The sequence below is a fragment of the Apteryx mantelli genome, chromosome 4, assembly GCF_036417845.1.
Source record: "Apteryx mantelli isolate bAptMan1 chromosome 4, bAptMan1.hap1, whole genome shotgun sequence".
Taxonomy (NCBI): domain Eukaryota; kingdom Metazoa; phylum Chordata; class Aves; order Apterygiformes; family Apterygidae; genus Apteryx; species Apteryx mantelli.
This window is the reverse complement of record NC_089981.1, coordinates 60,269,532-60,288,734: the sequence shown is the minus strand read 5'-3', so window position 1 is coordinate 60,288,734 and position 19,203 is coordinate 60,269,532. Positions and strand designations below refer to the sequence as shown.

Here is a 19,203-nt window from a genome sequence, read left to right as displayed (position 1 = left end):
TTTCCCCCCCAAGACTTTTGTAACTTTCCAGTAATATTTGCTATTATGGGCTCAGAACACCTAATCTCAAAAGTTGTTCCTTCTAGAAACACCTGCAGGAGAGAAAGAGCACCTTCGCAACTTTTCTCAGTCCTTCAATCCGGGTGATGTGCCAAACGGCCACAGTACAGATTCATGTGAAAATCCTCAAAATGGGACAGAAATGGTCCCTGATTTGGGGGCTGGCTCTCTGAGCACAAATTAGTTTCATTTTATCTTTCTGTTCATTGAGTGGTCTCCGTTTTAAGGAAGATACTTGGCTCATACAGTAAATCTTGTAATAGGACTGTTACCTAATGCAGAACTATTTAGTTTAAATAATCTTAACAGAGCAGTGATAACTATATCCAGAAAAGCAAACACTTTTTCCAAAAAAATTTTCAATAATGATGTGTCTCTAGAGCTTTCTTGGAGCATGGTTTGTTTTTCAAATACAGCATTGATCACATGCCAAACAGCATTCTAAATCACAAATAACTCACGAAGTTATTGAAATACAAGCAGATAAAATGAGGCTATGGTCAAATGAAATACGGTTGTATGTAAGTTGGGTACTAACTTAGATTCATAAAGACTCAGCCAAGGTTAACTGTACAGAGGAAGGCACATATCTCTCTGACTGGGATTCTCAGCTGTGAATTCTCTCTTTAGAGTAGAAACTAAGCCTGTTCAGCCCTTTCAGGAGAAATCATGAGATATTCTCCAACAGCTCAATAGTTAGGGCACTCATTTTGGGTGTGGGAGACTTTGTTAAACTGGGCACAAGAGACATGAACCAGGTTCCCGATCTGTCAGAAGAAGTCCTAGCTACAAGCTGTTCTGAAAAGAAGCCTGCTGATGCTGTTTCATTTTCATAAAACAGTTATATATTAATTGGGTCATAGAGAGACGAGGAGATTTTCATCCTACAGTGCAGTGCTCACATTTGACTGGCATGAGGGATAGATAGGTTCAAATCCCTGCCCCAGTGTCTATTTAATTATGGATACAGGGTGGCACTGCTTCTGTGGGAGACACCAAGGGCAACCCATCCCAATATCCAGTAGACCAACGGCAAAAATGCACAACTGACATAAAGAACGATTATCTCCAAACTAGGCAGAATAGCTATCCACCATTCAGCAGAATGATATGATAATTGGTATATTTGATAAAATCAGACAGCTGCCATGTGAGATATATCTGTGTTCTCAGAGTCCCTTGAGCTTAGCTGTAAGGCAAGCCTCTGAGCAGTTCAGCTGTATTCAGATATTGCAAATAATCACAGGCAGAAATTTGGGTGCCAAAGAATTTTTGCATCCTGACAGGTCAGGAGGCTTTGGGGATCTTGACAATCATCTTTCACATCTAATGTTGAAGGCAGGTGTCTCTTTGTGGACCTATCCTAAAACTTTTATGGAGTAAATTCATTAAAGAGCTCTTTTCTACTGTGAGACATTGGCAAGTGGTAGTTTACATCTTAAATTCCTGTGAAAACACCCATTTGCCAGACAACTAAGGCTATCAGAGCAGTGCTGTATATTGTGGAGTTTAGCAGTCCATATTTGGAGTTGTCAGTTATGTTTTCATAAAGGCTTCTGGTTGGTACTTAGTTGGGCCTAGTTTCCCACTCATAGCTAAGGAGAGGCATATCAATTTATCGATCCTCGAGTAAAAACCAGTGCAAGGGAATGATAAGATTTAAATTAAGTTTGTTTGAAAGCCTGTTAAATTAAACAAAAAATCAGCTAAATGTACTCATTTTCTTTGTGGCATGTTTTACTACTCTGTCACACTTTGCATTAGGAAGACATTGCTATGCAAAGCATCCAAAACTGCACAATTTATTGTTTTAAGCTTCTGCCAGCTGCTAAAAGAAATTCCTGAAGGCAGGAAATCAGCAGCAGGTTCCAAGGATTTTATGTTCCACAGAATCTGATTTTGTTTCTTAAAAACAAAACATTTGGTCCTTATTGGTCAGGAAGATAACCTTCCCCCTGTAAATCAGCACTTGGCTGCCTTGTTTGTTCTGCAAGTCAGATGGACTAAAACAATAAAACATGTAGAGTTGTGACCTCAGCCCACTCATCTTCACCGAGTGCTCCTTACTTCAAAGCCTATTTTTTAGCCTTCAAATGCAGATGCTCTTCTGAGGCCTGGTATATACTTAGAAGTTTTACAGGCATAACTATGATGGTAAGGAATTTGATTTTTTTTCTGATTGTCACAGCTATACTGCCAAAGACTCTTGTGTATGCAGGTATGGTCCTTTTGCCAGCATAGCTTTCTCTGTCCAATGAACTGATTGAAACTGTACTGGTCAATCACTACTTTTCTTATAAGCACCATGTCCCCTAAGGAGATATACCAGTATAACTTTAGTGGTTATCAGCTACACTGGCAGTCCTTATCAAGTGCAGACCAAGTTTTAACTTTGTCTGAAACAAACCATCCAGCTCAAGTCACAAACATTCTGGAAGTCATTTGGCATTTTTAGGGGTGGTATACAGTTCCCCTTTCTTTTTACAAAGTTTAGCAAGCTATTCAATCAAGAAAGAGAGTTTAGATATTGCGGTAGCTGTTGGAAAGAGCAGCATCAGGTAAACTCTTGAGTAAAGCTCTGGCATGAAGAACAGAAGGTGGTATCGCTCCAGCCCATGTTTGCACTGAGCAAAGTAGCAAGGTGAGAATGAGGAATCTCTGATGATTACTCTTACAATGTCAGATGTCTCCTTATCAGGCTGCTCAGTGCTTAGGTAGGATGCCATAGTATTCGAGCTATTGTGATCTTAATAGATCAGGTCTTCTCAACAGAACATTTAAAATTCCCCAAACCAAGCCTTTACTCAGTGTTATGCAGAGGATGGGAGATACAACCCTGCACTTGGCAGCTAGCTACATTCCGATTGCTCATGTCATAGTTCCGTGGAATGAGAATCAAGACAGAGAGGAGAAGAAGCACCAGCATTTTTTTTCCGGTAAAGTACTGCATGATGCATCCTTTACATAAAACAGAGACAGATCTTTTATTGGGGTAAATTGGGAAACCTTTACTAACTTGAGTGCTGTACCATGCTCTTTATCCCATTTCAGTTAAGGATGAATGTGGATTTCCTAGAGAGTTTGCACTTACACACTCCAAAGCATGTTTTACTTAGTATGGCTCAAGATATTACTCCTTGAGCCACAAAAAAGTAGTACCCAGCAAAAAAAAAGTCTGTTACAGACAGACATGCTGATCTCCGTGTGTAAGACAGACTACAATTAAAGAAAAACTTTGAGTGTGCTACAGAGCCTCAGACATCAGTGGTGTGAGCTCTTACAGTCACTGCTAAGTCCTGGTCTTGTTGGAGGCCATGACAGAACATGGAGACCAAATTCCACCAAAGCAAAATGAGCAAATGAGCTTTCTATGGATATCAGTGAGTGTAACCGATCGCATGAGTACTTAAATTTCCTGGAAGTTAGAAACTTGTTTTATATATATGTGTGTCTGTGTGTGTGTGTGCACACATATATACACACATTTATATGCATGTATGTGTGTGTGCATATACATATATATACATATATATATATATATATAAATCATCTAGCTCAGAGCTTCATACTGTTAACTTTATCATTATAAAGTCACTAAACACAACTACTTCTAGAGTAGATCTCAATGGCCATGTGGTACACAGTAAGAAAAGGTAAATAGTTTTGACCATGTAAATAAAAAATAATGATACAATAACAATAAAAATGCAAATATTATGCATATTCCTATTTTTATAATATTACTGCTAGACAAACAATACTTAGGAGGCTTTTACTGTCTCATGAAAAGTTTTCAATACAGTTAAACTGGCAATCAATTAAATTACACATTTGGAAGTGTGAAAGGTTGAAATCATTTTACTGCTATTTGAACGTATTGCTTTAAGGAGTTTGGCTATTACCAATTTGAACCCTGAACTCTGAACGACTTTACTCAGGAGACTAGTCCCATTTCAGTGGGATAACTCACGTGAGCGAAGTTAAGGGTGTACTTAAATGCTCTAAACCACTAATCTACCAAAAATGTTAACGGAGAAAGGAAGATTATAAAGCCACATAAAGATGTTTCCTTAACCCTAGTGCTCTTTAAGAAAAAGACTTTTAAAATACATTTCTTTCTGTTTGTTTCCTTTACTAAAACACAGACAGTTTTGCTTTTTCTCTGGCAAATTTTATTAAACAATGATTCTCTGTTTCGGTCTCATTTGCATGTGCTACTCCAGTACAGATACTTTGTGTTGGTGAAACAGGCCTGTAATGTAACCCCTACGTACCATTATATTTTTTTAAAGGAATTAACATGAAAAAAAGAGCTTTTACAATAATAAATACAAACTCTGTTCCTCCCTCCCCCTCCAACATATCCTTCAGTTGCTGTGGACAAATTATCCAAACTCAACTGCACTTAGGGGCCAGGGGAAAAAAGAAAAAGAAAGAAAGAAAACCATCCCCCATCTCCAGGAATGTGTGCACATTCAAGGAAGACAAACATGATTTTGTCTTTTGAAAAATGCGAGCATGCCAAGTACTTCTGCTGAGGGAAACAGTTATGTGTACAGTACCCATTTCACCTCTGTTTCTCTTCTGCTCACGTTCTAAATGGGGTTCCCTATATTATAGCCAGTAAGAGAACTGTCCTCATTTCCCAACACCAATATTTTAATATGAATAAGCATATGCACAATATTGCATGTGCATGATACTGAAACAACCTACACATTACAATATGGTCTCAAAATATATGGAAGCAGTATACTTTATCACAGATCACTAGAGAAATCAATCCTTAACGCACCTATTTGTTATAATTACAGTTAAAATAGGAAGATATGTGTTTATATTCTAAGAAAGTAAAAATCCAAAACTGTGGTTCATATTTTCTCTTGCTTCATTTTACACACGTTATTTTGTCCCTCAGTGAAATAATATGCTTAGTCCTGCACATGCAGAACTTCCTTACATTTTTCTGTTAAGCGTTATGGATGTCTATAGGTATTGCCAGGGTCCTGCGTGGAAGGTGGTATGAACAGATTCTTGTCCCACAGAGGACACTGACTTCATTTGTGCTCCCTGCAGTCACAGATGTCACCTACAAGGGTCTCAGCTGGGTCATATGGGAACAGCTGAGATTTGACCATTGCTCAGTTTCCTCTCTTTAGGACAATGTTTGGAGTTTCATTTAACACTCAGAAACAGAAGTCCAGAGAATAGCATTGTCAGATCCAGATTTTAAAAATGATAATTTTCTTTATCATGGTAGTTGTTTTGTGGGCTCACTTTCTAAGCAATAGATGTAATAATTGCAGGGACTTTTTAACGGGATGCCCATCTGAAAAAAACTCTCCCTACTAGCAGCAGAAGCATTCAGAAGTCAGAGAAACCAGCCATTCCACTGCTCTTTAAATGTTGCTTAACCACATTCAGTAATGCCTGCATATGAGTGCTATGGGGGTCCCCCAGCTTTCCTGATGAGCTGCCCATGGTACCAGATGGCCAAAGGAAAGAGAGAAAGGCCCGACTCCAGTCCTCTACCCCTCCGCACCGCAGTCCATACAAATAAGTCAGGCTGAAACAGAAAGTGAGCTGTGTCAGAAAAAGACCTGCGGGAACTTACTCCTACCACAGACCAAGGCGAAAGTGGGGACTAAACATATTTTGTCACCACACTGCGCCTGGAGCACCACTGCTAACACACTATTCCTCGTCTGTCTTCCAGGCCTTGCGGAAGCAGCAGGCTCCAGTTCTGCCACTGTATCCTCACACAATTTTCTAATATCTTAGTTCCTCATCTGTTGAAGGAGCCCTTTAAATGCTACTAGAGAGCAGAAAATCATCTATAACATTTTTATGCAGAATCATATTGTCATCTGAATAGGTTTACAATCCCAGACCTATATTCCGAGTTGTATATGTGGGGCTTTTTTTTGCCTTTTTATGATGAGAAAACCTGGCCACATGGCATATTTTACTGACCATTGTTTTTGCTGCTTTGTAGTTTTCTTTTCATCTGTCAAGAGGTTACGTGACAGAGTTTTTCGCCCTTGAATGTCATTTTGGTCTCACCTTTACTTCTGAGGAATATATGATTTTCTTTGTGCAAGAATCCAACACAAGACCTTTATGAAACTCTTATAAAAAACATTCCTAGCTTTATCCAAAAACAAAATATTGCGATGTACACCTAGTTCAGGCACTTCACCTCAGATGCACTCTCATGCAAGTTGGTGGGAGTTCATCCATGTGTCTCAGAATGTGGGCCAAATCACAAATAAATCAAAGATCAGTCTTTATGGTTAAGTTAAAGAAACCAAAACCAGGAAATCTGTGGAACTGACCATGCTTAAACAGATTTAACCACTGCTTGTCTACACTGCAGAGCTTCAACACAATTTTATACTGCTACACCCATATTGACAGCAAATCAGTTATATTCTGGAATCAAATGCTCACTGAACAAAGTTATAGTGGCAAAATAACACAGTGGCATAATAAAATCACTAATGTTTTGTCAGTCAACGGGCAGACCTTGAAGTGTATTTTAAAATCACTTCAGTAAAACCAGAGTGATCTTATAGAGATCTTTGTACTAATTGTACTAATTCAACAATATTTTCAATCTAGTATCATTTATTCTGGAATTAGTACACCTTTAATGGTGTACTCTTAGTTAAACCAGAACAACTCTGGGGACTCAGTAGACACAACAGCCATCTCCAACGTGCAACAGGCACATCAGGACACCTGGAATCACAGGGCTTTTAAAAGTGTTGTTTCAGTAGAATGGTACATTTGTGAGAAACACCAAAGATTGAGAATCACCATAGAAACAGATAGATATAAGGTACAAAAGGATAGGACATAAGCCTTGGGGAGCTTGACCTTAGAGAAAACTGGAGAGAAAGTTTCCTCACACAGCACTGGAGGACAGGGGTTTGAATTTCTAAATAAAAATTCTTCCTGTATACAGGAGAGGGAGAGACTCTATATTATTTATGAATAACAGGACTGCATCAAGACTATCTGGCTCTATCATCAGTTTCTCCTCCTCAAGAAGCAGTCTGGAGACTACCAAATTTAGCCTCATTGATCTCAAAGAAAAGTGACTATTTTTTTCCTCTTTGAATTTTTGTCAGACTTTCTTTGTAATCTCAGTCCAGACACATCATGATGTCACTGATTCACCACCTGTAAATTTGGGGTATTGACAAGTAAGGTAGAGGGGAATCAATGACCAAGTATTGTGAAGTCAGAGGCTAGAAGAATGCTGCGCATTGTAAGTATTTTCACAGCCTGCCTACCTATGGATTTCCAAGCATTAAGTTAAACACCACTGCTGTCAATACTGGCAGAGAGTTCTCCTGGAGATGAATCAAAATGCCAATGGTAAGCACCTTGAGGCTACAATAATACTACTGCTCCTTGCCATTACAGAGCCTATATTTAGGAAAGGTTGCTTTTCAAATGTTGCAAAATAGAAACACCAGCCTTATCTCCAGGTGTAAGAGGTCCATAGGCAGAACTTTTTCACTAAAATCATCTTAACCTTGAACTTCCAGAAATTTATTCTTCTCTCCATCACTTATAAAGTGCCTGCTGTTCATAGTTGTTTCTGTACATAACAGATACCAACGCAGCCTGGAGCTGGCTGGAAAAAAAAAGGATTGGAATTTTTAATCTAATCTAGATTAATCTAATCTCTGCACAATGTGTGAAATACTGGTTTTACATATACTATTTAGTCTGGACCAAACTGAGAAATGACTTAGTATAAGCATACTCTGCAGAAATTCACTTAGAAGAAGACAAAGTGATGGACAACGGTGTTTGTTATGGTGAGAAGTTTCAATTTGCCCATTTTAGTTTGGCTGAATGCAGAGTTACAATGGGGAGTACTTCAGCATTACAACAATGCTATTATCTTTTGCCATTATGCAATTTTCTTCTATTACAGGAGGGTAATTACAGAGAGTATTAAAATACAGAGAGTATTAACTGATGTTGCTAATATGCCTGTCTAAAGTATAGAGCTCAAAGGCTTTTATCTGGCTGTGGAGCAACTCGGGTTTGCACTGAAACTGAATGTTTGTTATGCACTTTTGAGTAATGCCTAGATGTTCTGGAACAGTTTATGGTACTTGGTTCCACACTGAAGCAATATTTCCCCCCCCCCCCCTTTTAAAAATAAAAAAGGGTTTTCAAAAGAAAGAATCTTCCTGCATTGTTGAGTAAACCTACCAGATGAGCTGTGACTCCATAAAGTTTAGGAACTTATTTATTATGTTGCTAGATCAGACACTGCATTTATTCACACAGCGCATCTCTAAAACATAGCTTTCATTAGTGCTGTGGGGAGGCCCACTCTTTTGTCACTCGAGAAGGTGAAGCTCAAGAAGATAATTAACCATGAAACAATGAGGAGGCTTGCTGGGTAAGCACGAGTGTGAAAACAGTTACTCCTCACAAAAGAGAGGAAATTAGCTGGCTGGAAAAAAAAGGAAGTGTCAGATGGGAAGACTGAAAGGACTGCCAGCATAAGTAGATAGCTCTATGCATCATTAATGTAATTTTTTTTAACACTTAAACTTCACTGCTTTCTAAATTTAAATGCATTTAAATGTTATGTGTTAGGGGAGATTAATATGCCATTTTAAAATAATTTCTCTTAAACTTTCCATTTTCACGTTTCACCAGTTTTAGTCACCCTTCCCACATATAAAAAATCACCAGCCTCTTAGTATTGTATCCTTGTTTACAAAGCCAGTGTAAACAGAGCATTCTAAAAAGATTCAGCTTGCCCTTTCTATTTTACAAGCACTTTTTTTGCATTAATAGAGATATTTTTATGAACAGAAAGTTTGTTTTGATTTTACTGTTTCATAGAGTAAAGACTTAGGATGTGCGTTTCCTTTCAGAACTTCCTTCTACTTGAACAGTGTTCCCTGAAGCAGCCGCATTTTTGGCAGAAATTCAGTTATATGCTATGCCAAAAGAAATAGAATAAACAAACACTGCTTAATGCAGCTGGCTAGGTAATTTACATATTACTGCACACTAAATACGAAGACCTGAATATGGATTAGAGCTACAGTGATGACACAAATGTCTTACATGTAAAGAGAAATAAAATTCAGATCATTGCTAATGATTTACATGTTATTATTTAATGTATATTATATTACCTCTGATATATAAATGTCTGTTCATATTTAAATATTAAATAGATGTATGTATTAAATTTTCTGTGTATTTTGCAGAAAAATATATTAGAAATATCTTTAAAAATGTAAGTGGGTACACTTACGTTTTCCTCTAATGAAAATAGCATACCTAAATGGCCACATTCCAGTCTTTGGAAATGGTGAAAAAAACAACAACAATGAAAACCCTCTAGGCATTCCTTAAAATTGTTTTGCTATGCAAAAAAATTTTTCGTAGGTAGGCCTCCAAACCTGCAAGCTTGTGTGCTTGCAAAAAGCATCTGCCATTTTGGGTCAGATCAACAGTCCAGTCAGCTGTCTTCCCCATCTCCTGTAGCAGCCAGTAGTGAATGCTTTCAGAAAAAGAAGAAAAAAAAAAAATCAAACACCTATAAAATGGTATAGAGTCTGCCACCCCAGATGTCAGAAGCCAGCCTTTCCGAATTGGAATTTAGTGAGCTTTAATTGACCTCTCCTCCATTAATTTGTCTAACCGCATAGTGAATCCTTTTGTGTGCTCTCCACAACAACCTGTAGCAACAAGTTCTGCAATTTCATTACGCATTGCATGCAAATAGAATTCCCTTTTGATTGTTTTAAATCTCCTGCCTGATAATTTCATTGCCTACCTTCTACTTTTTGCATTAAGAGAAAGAGTGAATAATTGTACCTTATTCATTTTCAAACATTTTAAAAAAATTTTTGTTGTATTCCTCTCTTCTTAAAGCTGATGCAGCTCCTAGAACATCCTAAAATATTGAACAATGAAACTCTGATTATGCATATACTTACTGAAGATCCTGCCAAACATTTCCATAATGGTTGGAGGATGGGGGTCCTACCATCCAAAACTGAAGGCTCTTGTAGGGTGAGAATAATTACTGTACAACCTGTTAGAAAATAAGACTTCTTCCCTTCTTTCTAAAAACTGTTTTGCTTAAACAATAAACAATATATCAGAAAATTAGCTTTAATCATACTCACATATTGTTCCTTGCAGAACTGGGGCCCTTATTCTCCCCAGTACAAGAGGGATATGGCACTACTGGAGCAAGTCCAGCGAAGGGCTACAAAGATGATTAGGGGACTGGAACATCTCTCTTGTGAGGAAAGGCTGAGAGAGCTGGGCCTGTTTAGCTTGGAGAAGAGAAGGCTGAGAGGAGATCTTATCAACGTGTACAAGTATCTGAAGGGAGGGTGTCGAGAGGATGGGACCAGACTCTTTTCAGTGGTGCCCAGCGACAGGACGCGAGGCAATGGGCACAAACTGAAACACAGACGCTTCCATCTGAACATGAGGAAAAACTTTTTCACTGTGAGGGTGACAGAGCACTGGAACAGGTTGCCCAGAGAGGTTGTGGAGTCTCCTTCTCTGGAGATATTCAAAACGCGCCTGGATGCAATCCTGTGCAATGTGCTCTAGGTGACCCTGCTTGAGCAGGGGGGTTGGACTAGATGATCTCCAGAGGTCCCTTCCAACCTCAGCGATTCTGTGATTCTGTGATTATAGCTGCAGTGTAACAAGTCATTAAATGCATTCAATAGTCACTATTTTGTGACTCTTTTAACTCTCATTTTTTAAACATTGCTGGCCTGAGGCATGATCTTATGATTAGCGGACGTTAGGTATCTGAGCAAAATACCAACTTCATCCTGTAATCTGAACACCATGCACTGCAATGAGAGTTGCTATCTGCTGAGCACTTTTGAATATCTGGCCCTATAGTTAAGTACCTAAAGGGGAACTGAGTTCTTTTGAAATATGTCCTCTGTCTTTGAAAACAAAAACCTAGTCTTATTTTTCTCTTTCATTTTTTAATGAGTTGTTTTTGACATTTAAAGAGTGACTGACAGCTCTTTCAGTATCTGCACGCACTGGAAACGTCAGATATCCCATTTCTGAATTGTACATAGTTTGCTACTAAAACTGATCATTCCTGAGTATTCACTGGAAGATTTTACACATCTTACAGTTCTAATGCACAGGTTTCTGGAGCAGGGAATGTATTGTTATCAAAGCTGTGGAAAGGGCTTCACCCACGCCACTTCAGCCATTATTTAATTTGTTGCTTAGAAAAAAAAATGAACAGACTGACAGCTAGTTAGCGAAACCTATGCCACTATGCACTATAATGACCTAAATCTGCTGCTGTGATGTTGACTTTTCCCATCATAAAGTATAAAACTCATATTTCTAAATTTTATAGGATTGAATACTGCTGTCCTAAGACCTGGATTTTTGTAGTTATTTGATGAAAATTTCTTTTAAAAATCCTGTAACAAGCCGATTCACTAATACAGTAGTAATCTGAAAACACTCAGAAATTGAGAATGTTAGATACAGCACCAGTGAGGGTCAAATGCCATTACCCATGAGAGATACGCTACAGTGTTTTCACGATCATATGCCAAATTACAGAGCCATGTGATGAACTGGCACTTTTGATGGCCTTACTTACATTCTAAATATTTGAGGGTCTGTAAACACCAACCACTTAAAAAAAAAATCAGGTTGGTAGAGAAGTATTTCCAGCTTTCTACCAACTATGAAATTCCCCTACCGAACCCCAAAATGGCACTAGTCTGAAACACAGAGTAGTCAACAGTTAGCTGAGAAACAGGAAGATTATCTGCCAGCTCTGCATGGATGAACATAGAAGCTTTGTATACGCCGGAAAGAAAAGATTCCCAGCTTCTCACTGGGTAACGTAGCACCACTGCCTGGCCTTGAAAGTTCCTGAGTTATTTCAGTTTGACTTGTTTAAGCAACTTTAAAATACGTTAGTTTTCCCTCTTTCTGAATCTATATATTGAACAAATTAAGACTGCATTAACCAGAAAAGGAATACAAAAGAAATCCAAAGAAGTAAACCTTTTAAAAAAATTCATATTTATATATATTATATAAATACACCCCAAACTTTGTGGTATTATGCCAGCAAGTTTACATAATTCTTCCTCTAATATAATAGAGAATAATTGAGAAAAAATACAAAGTATCTATGATTTAAAGACAAGTCTTGTCAGTCACTGAAGCAGATTGCTCACATAGTACTACTAAAAACCATGAATATAGATGCACCATTTTATACCCACTTCAGACATACTATGATTTCAGCTAATTATAACAAAACACCATGAACCTAAACCTGTAATGCTGTGATCATGATATTTTCTGCCTTGAATACCTCAAGTCAGTTTTTCACTGTAGTATGAGCCGTACATAGTAGTTGTATGAGATCAAGCAACCATGTGCAGTTTAAAAATAATACTGGGAAATATATGCTTTATTTATTTTGCATTTGTAGCCTTTTTTCTTTAAAACCATAATCAGCCATTATGAAGCATTCCTAGTCTCATAAGAAAACCTGTCTTCTAAAAAGACAAGTAACTTTCAAGTACTGCACAGAAAGGTGTGCTTCATCAAGAAAAAGAAAAATCAAGGGGATTTGAGGGTAATAAGTATTGCAGCAATTGATTTTCTCATTAAAATAACTCATAATTTTTAATGTAATTCCATTTATCTTCCTGTGCTCATGCTCCCCAAAAGTAACAGTCACCTCTCATGCTACAAACTTTGCAGGATACCACAGAGAGGGCAAAAAAACTAAATGTGTTTGGGGAATTAACAAGGCATCACAGAAGAGGAACATGCATCTCAAGGGCAGTTATTTTGAGCCCAGTTGAGGTGGAGAGTGATTGAAACCTGTTACTATAGGCTGATGGTTGAATAAGCTGCAAGAAATGTTCTTGTAGGTTTCAGTATACTGGAATCCACAAATTCATTCATAATCAATGCCATCCTCATTAGCAGGAAATGTTGCTGTATTTGGAAATTTCAATATAGAAAAAAAGATTGAAAAATCAAAAATGCTGAACTGCTCTTTCAGCTCTAGGTAGTTTGCCTTATGGAGCAAATATAAGCTGCACTGAAAGGGTCCATGCTGAATCTGTTGCTTAGAAAAAAAAAAAAAAACAGACTGACAGCTAGTTAGTGAAATCTATGCCACTATGCACTATAATGACCTAAATCTGCCTAAGTTTGACCTAAACAGGAAGACTTTCTTTTCAGTGCTCCTTTTTCATTAACAGAAAAGAACAAAGGAGGAGAAAAAAAAAAAACAAAGGAGGGGAAAAAATACAGGATGAAAAAATCTTCTTCAAATGTAGCTCCTAGTATAAGAGAGTACCTTCTACTGATCTACAAAGAAGTCTGCAGATGCACACACATATAAGCAACGAAGTAAAAAATTTCAAGTACAACATTTGCTTTCAAGCTTAACTGTTCAGCCTGTTCCCAAGTTGTCTTCACCTGGGACTCTACAGAAAGTTTAGGAGTATGGACCTTTACTTTCCATCCTCTCCAAAGGGAGAACTCAGGCCTGCTATGGCTCAACAGAGACTATGAAAAAGTGCTGCCTTAGTCTCTGGACTCTGCATTAATCATTAGCCCCTTCTTGCCTAATCCAACCTAGTTCATTAGTTGTGACTGAAAGTTTCGTATCCTCTGGGGATGGAAAAGAAACTGCTAAGAAATGGCCTAAATTTATTAAATTTTCTTTCTATTCACTCTAAAACACTACTGCTGCAGATGACCACTCAGGATGTTTTCTCAGGAATGTAAGATCCACTAAGATTCTCCAAGTCTGCTAATTTTTACCAAGATTTGCTCAACAAGAGTTGCACTACCTTCAGTTTTGCCAGATCACCCAGACACTGCATACTGCCATGATGGCTGCATCATAACTGGCTGTTCCCCGAGAAAATCACGAGAAATACAGGATTTATTGCAAGAATATGGGGAATATCACCTATCTTCAATTAAAGTCCAAGAAAAATTTAAGCCTGAGTTCATCATTTAAGTAGTCCTGTTTTAGATCCTACAGATTACTTTTCCAGATCTGAAATTGGGCATGCAAGGCCACTTAGAAGATGAAAAAGACATGGCACCCATTAGGATGGTCCAGTCTGATGCTTCTCATCACCTGCTCAGCTGAGCCTTGTATCTTCTGTCTGAGAAGAGGACATGTTTCTTGGCCAGGTCTCTTTCAAGAGTACACAGAGCTTAGAGGGAGTGATATACATCGCAGGCTCTACAGTCATATATCCACCCACTTAAAGAAAAATGTATTTTAAGCAAGCACCAAAGCCAGCAGTTTTCAGTGTTGAAATACAATGATTAGAACAAGATGACTGTGACAGAAACAAATACAAGCAATCAAGATTGTACTGTCATACTACAAAGAGGCCCAATATCAAAACAAATGTGACTTGTGATAGATAATGAAGAAACAATTTGTGACGGATTAAACATAAGTCATTAAAAAATTACTTGTGAGGGCTAGATGACGTAAGAGGTGTTCATCACTTTACAACATTCAGTGTGCCCTCCTCGGCCAATTAAGTTAATCTTTTCTCGGCACTTTGTTGTATCAGGCACTTTTGCTGAACTTCTAAATTCTTATGCAAGATTTTTAGCTAGATCCAACCTGACAAAATAATGGCTTGTGATAAAAATCGAATCATTCAGAAACTAAGTTTTTGTTTAGTGGAGCTTCCTAACAAAATAACTGAACAATAATGAATACATTTGTCACCTCTGCAGGTGGTTTTTTTGGTTTTAATTTTTTTTTAAGCTTAGATCAAGTATCAGTCCCTGGCTTGAAAAAAATATTGCACCAGTGAATTAAATATAGAGAAGCGAGGGGGATACTTCAGTTAGCACCATTCCCAGTATTATTAAAAACAGTTTTCTCTTACAGAAGGCCTCAGAGAAACAGATGAATAGAGAAAAGGGATAAAGATACCAGAGCAGAAGCGAAATAGCATTGTTAAACAACTTGTTTTTCAAAGTGCATTATAAAGAAAGAAACCTAGAGGAAGCTGGGAAAAATCCTAAACAGTGCTTTAAGGAGGCTCTTTCCCTTCTAAGAAGCAAGCACCCAAGAAACAAGTCTGTGGTAAAGAGAGAGGCGCTTTTTTTTTTTTTTTTTTTTTTTTTTTTTTAAGTGAGCTGTCTCACTATTGCAGATTTTCCCAAGTCCTTACAACTCTAATTAAAATGTGGTAATTGGTTATGCTACCTCAATTACCATGATGCATGGACATTGATGCAAAGCGACACCAATTGAATCCCTTGGGTGTTATACCCCAAGGCCACCCCATTTATTGTGGCCTTATTATTTTCAATTATGTGGCTGGATGTACAGCATCCTTTCAAGCCAATATACATGGGGTTTTTGCTGGACATACAGTGTAGTGTACACATGGGATGATTCAGGAGAAAAAGAAAAATGAGAAAAAAATTTGCATGAAGCATAGGAGTGAACTTAAATGATCAAAGGCATGAATATTTCAGACATTTTCAGGACCAAGTGAGAATTACAGCACGTTAACTCAAATTATCTTAGCTCAAAATATCCATTTTAAAAGCATGATTAATACTGTTCTTTCAATAATTAGCTCTCTCTGTTAAACAAGAAAAAAGATTGGCTGCTCCATAAAACAGATCACCTTTCTCATTCAATGCAGTCTGGAGAACAAGCAGTTTCTCCAGTCAGCAGTAAGGTAGGAATATGGAACTGCAACTTAAGAAATAAAATCCATTAGATAACACTGTTTTGGCTCCCTGTCACAGACAGCAATATAATAGCTTTATGTACTCCAACACTGATAAAACAGTCTTAGTGATAACAGCATTCACTGGTAGAGGATTCTCTCACACTGAAAAGTGAATTCCCATACTCAGTGCATTGTGGCTCCCTTTGCGGAGACATATCTGACATGGACAGTGCATCCCCAAACTGTCAGCAACTGTGGCTGCTGGAATAATCCACTGAGGCTAAAGGCATAAATTAGATAGGGTATGTCATTGGCTAAACACAAGATTAAAAAAAACTACATAAAACAAATTACATATTCCCACTTTGAGTTAGCTGTGGTAAACTTGTGGACACAACCATGATCAAGTCTGTCCCAAATCCTCCTTTAACTATCCAAAGTACTCTAGATCCTCTAAAGCAAAGTGCCTCATGAGCTAACGCTTCTCCAGATGTTGAGCAGGAATTTTAGACTGCAGCTTTGGGTTGAGTTAACTGAAGATTGCTGCTATTGCTGTTGCTATTGCCAGACAGACTCCTTCTTCTTTTAAGATGATTGCCAACAGGGTCTTGTTAAGCAAACTGTAAGGCATCTGTATAATTCTGAAGCTACAATTTAGGTGACAGATAACATTATATCAGCCAACTATGGAATGATAAATTAGGGGTAAAGGATTTACCGCAAAAAAACAGATGGGGGAGATAACCTCTTCTGCTAGAAGAGATTAAAACAGCTTCCAGTAACAGACAAGTGTCCTACAGTTTTTTAAATGTAAGTCTTGTTTTTATCATTGTGGGAATATCACGTTCTTTATAGCTAGATCAACCAACTGAATCTAATCACATTTCATCCTTTTGGGGTGATTCTTGAGAATTTAAGCTTCTAGGCATAACTTCTGGTTCATGAGAAGGGCATTTTCTGCCAGACTTCAGGTGTTTGTAGTACATGTTAATCTCTTGTTATTTGTAAATTTATGGTGCTTGCTATTGCAAAGGTTGAAAAAAACCTAAATACTATTGAAAAACATCAAGAAAAACGATTTGAAAGAAATGTAAAAGCTTTCTGTGGTCAGTTCTAGTATAACTTTGCAATGCTGTAAGTGTTCCAAATAAATGACTGAATGTAACAGGAGAGAGAAACAGGACAAAGGAAGATCCCAGTGCACAAATTAAGAAGAGAGTAGAAGGTGCAAGTGACTCTTGTACTTCTGTAAGGCAATGTAATCATCTGGGCTATCTTATTTACTGTCAGCAAGTCAGATGCCATGATTGAGTCAGATGCCATCATGGTATAAAAACATCTCATTTGTTTTCATAAGTTACAGTGTTTTGTGGGCAACCACACATAAAGACTTGTTACTAAGGGATACTGTTTATGTGCCAAGACTGGCACACCATCAAATGTAGAGAGATAGGGAAGCAGAAGAAACAATCCTGGTACCTACCCAAGAAATGACTACACAGGAACCGAGTGAAAAGGAAGGCTAGAACATGCCAACTCAGGCCGGGAAGACAAAGAAACCTGAATTCTGCAGTGGCTGGGGCATCTTTCAGATGCTGAGAATACAAATAGTTTTATCAACACGAGAAACTTGCAGATATCAACATACTTCAAAGAATCGTGTTATTATAAAACAAGCCTAAAATGAGAGGTTCTGAAACAAAACAGCCCACAATGAAAATTAAATGAGCATCATCATAGCTCTTAATGGCTGCCATTTCTCAGCAGAGAGAATGGTACACCCCCTGCCCTGTGAAAGACAACTCAGTCCAGACTCCCTCAGGCAAAGTGGGAACAAAGCAGCAGGCAGCTTGTGAAGTTCCACAGCCTTCTGACATCAAGCAACGCACAGCACTCATACCCCCGCTCTGCCTCAACTCCCCATCGATTGCAATCCCAAACTGAAACACAAGGCTCACTTCACTCCGGCTGCAAGAGCAGCGCCAAGCTCTAATTAGCACATAACAGTTTATTTAGAGCAATTGCAGCTACAAACAGCAAACTGCTTCTGCATGGCAGCTGCACACATGCAAAAGGTGAGAATACGCTTTCATCGCAGTAACTTGGACTTCTGTTTGGCACTTTCTGGGCTATCTCACAATTGCAACTGTTTCTCCTCCAGACCTAGGAGAACAGCTTTATTTATTACAACAATGATAAGTTTTGTAGATGAAGTCAGTTCAGCTACTCTGTGGTAGCTCCTCTAAAGGACAAATATAGAAGAAACCCTATCCAATCTCTCCTGGGGAGTTACAAACCCAGTAGAGACTCAGCCTCTAGCAACCAAAATTCAGGATTCTGAGAAATACTTTTTGGTATAGGCTGTTGCATAGTACTGCATACACCTGTTCTTGCAGCTCCAAAATTCACCTATTTTTTGTACTGCAGGTCACCTCATTAAGCCTTTTGTGTTCCATAGCACTAACCAACAGTTTACTATTGATATAATATATTAGCAATACGAATAAAAATAGTCAAAAGATGGAACTATTACAAAAACATAACAAACATTTCTCAAGAGGGTTAAAAAGCTTTACTATGGTATTTTCTTTGTTTAACAATCTTTTCTACTCCTCAGTCTTACATTCATCCTCTAATCCAATCACTTGCCAGTCTATTTTACTGCTGACTTCCCTTACTTCTGTTCTCATTTCTTGCGCTCCCAGATTCATTACCCAGAACTCAAGAATGTTGTCTCTCTGCCACTGGTGAGATAGCATTTGTCTTCTTTTATTTCTTCACTTTCTTCTCATTTAAATGTGAATATATTGTTTACGCACCAGTTTCTCTTCAGCTTCATTCTGGATCCTCTCTAATTCTGTTTCTTCCTTTCATTCCACTGAAACGTCTCTTTTTCTCATAACCTTAATTTTGCCACTTTCTGTTTAATTTTTGACACCACTTGATCATCTTCTCAACAAATTACTGCCTTGGGTTTCTCTGCTCTCTAGATCTGTCTTTGACCTCTTCTGAATCTTCTGCTAATACCTCTTTCTTCATCTCCTGCTCCTCACAGGACTTTCTAACAAGCCTTTTTCCTTATCTGTTTCACTTCCTTCTTTCTAGATGATTATATATGTTCAGATACCTGCAGTTCCCATCTGCGAACTGATGGCTCCTATGCATCTAACCCCACTCTTCTGCCTGTTAAGCATCTCCTTTCTCATGCCCTTAAACTAAGCACAGTCAAAATGGAACTCTTGCTCTTTCCTCCCCCAAATCTCCTCTTTCCTTAAGCACTGTCAGTATCACCGTTATCCCTCTTACTCAGTCTGGTAATCTACATCAGCTGTGACACTTACTTACATCTCTCTCTTACCAGCCCTATGAGAAGAATCCTCCTTCT

At 38.1% G+C, this 19,203-nt stretch overlaps 1 protein-coding gene across 1 annotated transcript in view; it reads right to left on the bottom strand.

Moving 5' to 3' along the window:
- The window catches only part of AKAP6 (A-kinase anchoring protein 6), a 232,505-nt gene that overhangs the window by 10,223 nt on the left and 203,079 nt on the right, over positions 1–19,203 (bottom strand). The gene's annotated exons all lie outside the window — the stretch shown is intronic.